At 41.6% G+C, this 5,211-nt stretch overlaps 1 long non-coding RNA gene across 1 annotated transcript; it reads left to right on the top strand.

The window, feature by feature from the left end:
* Nucleotides 1-872: 872 nt before the first annotated feature.
* LOC120729630 lies at nt 873-2,130 on the top strand. The gene is made up of 2 exons (XR_005694966.1): nt 873-924; nt 1,597-2,130. It is a non-coding gene; the product is annotated as an uncharacterized LOC120729630 (long non-coding RNA).
* The last annotated feature ends 3,081 nt before the right edge of the window (nt 2,131-5,211 follow it).

The following is a 5,211-nucleotide window of genomic DNA, read 5'->3' as shown; positions in this document are numbered from 1 at the left end:
AATTTGGATGTAACAGTAGCAAGAAAGACCCATACGAACAAACAGTACACGAGACACAGAACTGAAACACACACAATTTTTACATATTTACCTTAAGAACAATGCTTACCAAAAACAAAGTACTGTACTGTTATTAAATTAAATACAGATAAGAGGCAAACCCAGGTTGTAGTGTGAATCTGAATCAACATTAAGATTTAAGAGATGGATAGACCGTGGTAGAAAACTGAGAACAGGTCACAGTTTTTTGGCTTTTTTAGGTTGTAATTTGTACTCACGCTGCTGCTTGGCTAAAGTGGCAGCTAACAGAAAAGGAAATGCTGGAAACAGGCTGAAGATGAGTCGGGGAATCTGTCATATAGCAAGAATGTCTACAATTCTAAGATGATCTGTCCCACTGGAGGTCAAACACAGTTCGTCTCATTCACAGGAGGTTCAGGCTGAGTTCTGATCTTTCTTGCTCAAGCCATTTTTACTCTGTGGTAATCCATCAGTATGGTCTGTGTGGTTGCAGGATTTAGCTGGTGGGCTTAGCAGATTATATTCACTGTGAGGTATGAATACACATGTGACGTGACACACAGCACAACACATGGCACACTCTGTTAGGTCTGCGCTTCCACAGGCCCCGCTAATTTAGAAACTTATTCTCATTCACGAAAGGAGGACTATCCTCCGCCTGTGAGCGCTTTGGCACGAGCGAGGTGCCCACGGCAGCACCCGCTGCTTGTTGAGAGCAACAAGCGCTTTCACGTCAAAAGTCGTCATAAATAAGTCTCCAATAACACCAGAAAAAGTCGCCAGATTTGTCGCTAGTCGCTTTTTAGAAAAAAAAAAAAAAAACGACGCTAAGGGGGGTTTGAAAACTCCCTAAATATAGCGACAAAATCGCTAAGTTGGCAACACTGTTTGGACTGTTTTCAGGTGTTACGTCCCCACTTAAAAGTCTAAGCGATGAGGGTGGGGGACAGTAACAGTTAGATCCAGGTGGAATGAAAAGAACGCCAGGCAGAGGTATTTAACATAAAATAGATCTTTATTGTAGGCAAACACCTCAATAATCATATAAATGGCAACAACAAAAGGAGACAGCACCGCTGCTTTAATGAGAAATCAGGGAGGTCAACCCAAAGTGGTAATGACCACTTCAACAAAGGAAGCAACAATAAGGCTTCAACAGAAAGAGACAGCAACGCTGCTAGCAAACAATATCCAGGCAGGCCACACAAACTAATGAAGGCCGCCGTCACTCATGGGCAATCACTGCTCAGTTAACCACTACTCACAAAGAGCCACACACCAGAAGGCTGGTCATACGCAGCAGGCTGTTCCACACCTAAGCCAGTAGCACACTCTGACCAGCACAGAGGAAAATCACCAGAAACCTCTCCCTCCTCCTCCACACTGCTCTTCTCCAGCTTATATCACCCCTGAGGGTAATTGGTTGTAATGAGAGCAGATGAGCAGCAGGTGTGACCTAAAGGAAAAGGCAGGGGCAGAGAGAGACAAGGGGAGGGGCCAGAACGAAGGAGGAGGAGAGGGAGAAGACAACACCACGCCCACACACTCCCACAGCCTCCCAGGATGTAACATCAGGGTATTTAAAAAAATTCAAAACAAAACAAAACCGTGCAACTCAATGGGTATTCTCTGAGCATGCGCAGAATTACGCACAGCTGTCATGTGATCCTGTGATCGAACAAAGGATCAAAGGCTCGAAGAACGCTGACGTCAAATTCGAAGCCACGAAAGTCTATAAATACCCCCTCTTCACCTTCGCAAACACAGTTTTACTTGGAACATTTTCAGAAACATCGAGTTGTGTTTAGCAAACCAGAAACCTTTCAGAAAGGGACTATTTTAAAGTTAAATAATTAAGCACACTTATTTTTCTTTCGACACGTTGCATTAAGCTTTTAAAGAAATGTCACGAGAAATAGTCAATAATTCACAGTCTGACAGAGCGATTCCAGCGGAATCAAACGAACTGTATGGGTTGATGGAGAGAGAAATATGGGATAGAGACCTTCAAATGAAAATACAAGAACAAATTAGTACGGTGCACCGTGCTGTCAAGGAAGAGTTAGAGAGACTTGAGCAGCAAGTGGGAGAAGCTCACCACAAAATAACAAAAAAAGAAGAGATAATAGAAAAACAGAATAGAGAAATAGATCACAAGACTGAACAGATAATTGAGCTGAAAAAAGAAATATGTATTCTTCAGCGTCGGGTGAGACAGGCTCTGGATGAAAAACAGTCAAGGGTGGAATCTCTGGAGGCTAAATTGCAGGAACAGGTTAACACCGTTCAAATGATGCACCGTGACTTTCTGGAAAAGGAAGAATATCTCCTTAGACAGAACAGCAGCATTGCTGCTCAGTTGTCACTTATTGAAAGGGAGAGAGACGAACTCAAGAAAACTTTAGAGCCTCTTGAGTACCAAGAACAACAGTCACAGGTGGAATCTCTGGAGGCTCTGCAGCTGGAGAATTTTGCTCCTGAACCTGAGGAGCTTTTTTTTCTTGCCTTGGAACCACCTCCTGATGTGGTTCCGACACAGGAGAATCTTGGTCTTCAACCTGAGGAGCTTGATTCTCCTGTCTCAGAACCATCTCCTGACGTGGTTCCGACTAGTAGTGGTTCATGGCGTCATGGTGCCAAACGCCTACTTAAAATAGGTTTAGGTGTTGCCGCAGTAGGCCTTATTATAGCTGCAGCTTACTGGGGCTTTTCAGTGCTTAACAGTGATTGCCTATTTAACTCTGCCTATGGCCTCCTTGAGCCATATTGCCACCTTGGTGATCGATTAGTTCCCTTTTAAAGAGTAGTAATGATGGACTGCTTTTCATCCACAGTCCAGAAAACCATACGTTGTTCATGTTACTTAAATGTTGCTCATGTTCTCTAACTTGTGCTCTCATTTTTCTTTTCTTTTGCCTCTCACCCCCCAACCAGTCGCGACAGATGGCTGCCCCTTCCTGAGCCTGGTTCTGTCAAAGGTTTCTTCCTGTTTAAAGGGAGTTTTTCCTTTCCACTGTGCCTAGTGCTTGCTCACAGGGGATCATTTGATTGTTGGGGTTTAACTTGTTAAAAAACATAACAAATTAGGTGAGGGGTTCACATAATAGAGAGCACAACAAAAACTACAAATTTTAAAAAAATTTGTTAGTTGCAAATCAAAATAAAGACAACAGTTTCTGAAAAACATCCCTTACGGCTCTGTTTATTTGCTTAAATGAACACTTGTATTTTTTGTCATAGAAGAATATACATTGTCTTAAGTATTTAATAATTTTAAATTTAGCCCTGCGCTGCATGAGATAAACACAGACGGCTGTCGGCCTGGCGAGGGAAAGTTCCTCTTCAACCTCCAAACTGAACCCAGTTTGTTACTCGCAGCATCGCAAAATTAGACACAGCAATTTCTTAGAGTCTGGTTTAAGTCCTGAAATGACATCTCCTTACCTGTCACGGTTCTGGGTCAGTTTGACCCAGTATTTTGAGTTGTTATGTTTTGGTGTGTTTTTGCATTATGGATTGTTTTCTTATTCTCTTGTGGTGCTTTTGTTGGTTATGATGATGATGATGATGGTGATTATTAATCTATGTTTTAGTTATTCTTGTTTAGGGATTAGTTCTTAGGTTTTGTGTTCTCATGTTTTTTGCTGGTTTAGTTCAGTGTCTAGTCTGTCTCTCTCTGTCCAGTCCGTGTCTTAGTTTAGTGTGTATTGTTTCCTGTTTTATTTTGAAGGATTGTGTCTTATGTCAGTGTGTCCAGCTTCGATCCCCTGACTCGTTAGCCCCAATCTCTCCCAGCCGTGTCTCCCTCCTGTTTTCCATTCCCTGATTACTTCCCTGTGTATATTAGCCCTGTGTTTGCCCTTGCTCAGCGCTGCATCGTACTGTCGGATGTGTGTTTTATACTGTGTTCAGTATTTTCGTGTTCACTACCCTTGTTCAGTTCATGTTTTAATTTCTCCAGCAATAAAGTTGAGGTTTTGAGTTACAATTCTGTGTTTGAGTCTTGCATTTGGATCCTCATCTCCGCCTGCCCGCACACAAAGCCCTGTATTTAAAATTCAACTCTTACCTGGACTCTGCTGCCTTTCTGTCTCTCTCACTGCCTTGTAACGCACCATCCCCCTTTTGACATTAGATAATGGTAAATCAAACCTGCACTGCAGAGAGGTTGGCATGACAGGAAGTCGAGATGATAACGATAGACCAGCCTTCAAACTAAGACGCGTGAAGTATCAAAGTCTTTCTACTGAGTAAAGGACAGTTTGAGTTTCCTGCTGGCACCATGCACTGTCTTCACAAGTTTCTTCTTTGTTTTCTACCATGTCTACAAGGCATCAGTGCGAACATCAAATATACCTGATTTATCTTACGGCTGTAAACGGCACACTAACTTTATCATCTTCTTTTTTTTTTTTTTATTTACCAGAGTTTTCAACAGGAATTATTCATGGAACAAAAGCTCCGGACACCTCGATACCCTACATGGGATCAGTTCAAAATAACAAGGGTCAACATGTCTGTGGAGAATTCCTCATCACTGAAGACTTTGTGCTCACTGCTGCACACTGTGACCGGTTGTGAGTTAGATTTCCTGTTCATGAAGTTCATCCAAAAACAAACTTTTTCAAACTTGTGTTTATTGATCAGATCACTCTAAGTTATTGATAAGGCAGATGTTACTTCGAGGGAAAATAAAACACAATTAAGTGCAATAGCATCAAATAAAAATGACCTTTGACTTCTGACAGCCGTTGGTTACAGCAATGCTGACATTAACCTGCTTGTGACGATTGCCTAATGAGAAATAAAGATATCAGTTTAAAATTGTTGACATTTTTAATTCCCTCTCAATGATTACTCACACAGTGACCGCACACACTGATCATCCCAAAATAAAGATTGAGAGAAAATGAAATCCATGAAGGATACGAAAACACTGAACATGCTAATGACATCATTGAAAGCAGCATCAGTTTCATGTGATGTATTTGTAGAATAATTATATTTTTAAAAGAGTTTTTACATGAAAATGTGTTTCTATTTTTTACTTCATGTTGTGTCTCCAGTTGTGTATGAACGTTCGATTAGTTCACAGAGTACAAACAATTCAGCCTCCACGTGCTGAAATAAACCTAAAAGAAAATCAAGTGTTTCAGGTGGCGAACCTGTTGATGAGCCGGCGGTGGTGGA

This window comes from Simochromis diagramma, unplaced genomic scaffold (assembly GCF_900408965.1).
Source record: "Simochromis diagramma unplaced genomic scaffold, fSimDia1.1 OVJJ01000293.1, whole genome shotgun sequence".
Classification (NCBI taxonomy): domain Eukaryota; kingdom Metazoa; phylum Chordata; class Actinopteri; order Cichliformes; family Cichlidae; genus Simochromis; species Simochromis diagramma.
Note: the sequence above shows the minus strand (reverse complement) of the source record. Positions and strands in the feature narration are given on the sequence as shown.